General features: G+C 35.8%; 1 non-coding gene across 1 annotated transcript; it reads right to left on the reverse strand.

Moving 5' to 3' along the window:
• Positions 1-1,908: 1,908 nt before the first annotated feature.
• On the reverse strand, positions 1,909-1,990 carry TRNAS-CGA. Its single transcript has one exon. It is a non-coding gene; the product is annotated as a tRNA-Ser (tRNA).
• Positions 1,991-2,502: the final 512 nt, after the last annotated feature.

Raw genomic sequence — 2,502 nt, forward strand, 5'->3', positions numbered from 1 at the left:
TTAACTTTCCCAGCAGCAAATGATTGTTCCAACTTGAAATAATAATAATCTATTTCAGAATTAGACCAAAAACAACCCAGTCTCCCATGAATGCTTCGAAGATTCAACTGATGATCCCAGTTAAATTTCTTCTTCAAAACTTGTTCAACTCTATTCCAACCTGGATGAGAATTATGAATCACCACTGCTAGTGCACGAGTGTAAAACTTCTCCTGACTATCATTTGCTAAGAAATCATTAGACGTTTCAATCTGTTGTGCCTCTTGATTTTGCAAAAATTCCTTTGATGGGGGTTTAAGGATTCCAAAAAATTTCTCCAAATATACCCATTTTTTCCATCAGGAATGAAAATAAAATTCCCAGCAGTAGATGAAGGTGAAATTTCATCCACTCTCAAAAAGTTACCCAAACTATTCTCTAACCAATTAATCTGGATCACCACATTATTGAATCTCTTTGACCATATTTTACCAACACCAAACTCTCCTTTAGCTGCCATCATTAGCACTGATGAAAACCATGGAACTGCTAGTCTTGGTAGGACAATATCAGAAGATCTATTCTTGAATTTTTTCCACACATTTTAACCCATAAAAGATCCCTGAGAAAGAGAAAGACTTAGAACGTAAGAAGATAGGTGCGATCTGTGTTTCCTTCATAATAAAATAAAATAAAAAGACGACGAAGAACCCTACTACCCAATAAATCTCGGCTCCAAGGAGAAGGATCTGAGATCCCTCCTTGGCAGCGAAGAAGTTCAGAATAGCACACTGTTACAATGAATCAATCACAGATGATTGAGACGAGTAAGAGGCTGGGTTCTTGGAAGAAATCGCCACTGCTAAGAGCTCCACAAATTTCGGAGAGGAGAGAGGAGAGACGACTGAAAATTTAGCGAGTCTTTGAGTATAAATGTTATTATTTAAAACCAGTCTAATCCTCGTTCCGTGGATGCATGGTCTGCCAATTTTAAAGAAAAAACACATCTGTTCATTCAAGCCAACATTATTTTTATAAATTCAACCAAAACAAAGTGGATTATTAAACCAAACATTCTACGTAGACAAAAAAAAAAAATTAACTTATTCTGTTTTTCGCAAAAAGATATTATCACTTTTACAAAAAAAAAAAAAAAAAAAAAGTGATTACGTTCCATTCAACAATGTGCTATGCGCACCATTCGAGAAGCTCAAAAGAACGAGTAACTAAATAACGAACAACTTCGCAGAAACAAAAAAAATACAAACTTGGTTTGAAATGAACCAATTGAAATCAAATACTCTTACCTGCATTGTTCTCCTCAGTTTGATCGAGTGATCTTACACTAACTCTTAGTTAAAAAAGAACAAATTGAGTGATTGGCGATTGCAGAGAAAGTTGTGTATAAGGAGAGAATTTTTGTAAGGAAGATGATGGCTGGATTGGTTGATGTCAAATGAGATAGAGCCAGTGGAGTTTATATATAACATTTGAAAGTTCCTTGCGAAATCTAACGTGTAAATATCAAGGCATTTCTAGGAAGGAAGTCCTATAGTGGACAATCCATTAGAAGACGACTCAACTACTGACATTACAAAACTTAACATCGTACCATCGTCATCGGTGGATTCCACTTTATCAAGACTTTGGACTAGACCTGCCACAAGGCGAGTAAATTCTTGTTCCGAGCAGCCAAGCCCAAGGGCATCATATATCACGTCAAAATACCTATTTACTTGAGAAGAGGTTGATGTATCGAAAGAAAAATCCAATAAGCAATCACAAAAGTTCTCATCGTTAACAAATAAAAGTTTATTAATCAAAAGGTACACTATTAGACGATGTCAATGTAGTATAATGATAAAATAATTTGATGATGATCGAGTGATCTGACCTTGAAACTCACTACCACCGAAAAATAGGAAAATGCGTCAACAGCAGGATTCGAACCTGCGCAGGCAAAGCCCAACAGATTTCGAGTCTGTCTCCTTAACCACTCGGACATATTGACGCGTTGACGCTTAAAATCAAGTTACACTTATTTATTTGAAACTGAACCTTCCAGTATGAATAAAACTACTCCCATTTGTGGAGACGCATCAGCTTTTACTTCTTTTAGGTGTCGTGCCAAACGGACATGAACCAAGTTGTATCGGCCTGGTAAATTTGCGCTCTTGCTTGATAGGCTCCTCCATACATACCTCATTTGGCATGTAAGTAAGGTGAGTGGTATCATTAAGTTAATTAAGGTTCCAACATCATTTTTGTTCATGTAGCAAATTCATTTACCAGCGATGGAAGAAGTATAGTTTGAGAAATAATTTCCATGAGTAGAATCATGATACCTAACAAATTCATTTACTAGCAATGACAGATGTATAGTTTGAGAAATAATTCACACCTCGGATCTTAAAACTTATATATACGCACCTAACTAATTCGATGTTCAGTTTTGTCTTCAATGATAATAAAATAGTCAATGAGATGATGGAGGAAACTGTTAAACCAATTTTAGATGCCAAA

Source organism: Papaver somniferum, unplaced genomic scaffold (genome assembly GCF_003573695.1).
Source record: "Papaver somniferum cultivar HN1 unplaced genomic scaffold, ASM357369v1 unplaced-scaffold_21, whole genome shotgun sequence".
In the NCBI taxonomy this organism is placed as follows: Eukaryota; Viridiplantae; Streptophyta; class Magnoliopsida; order Ranunculales; family Papaveraceae; genus Papaver; species Papaver somniferum.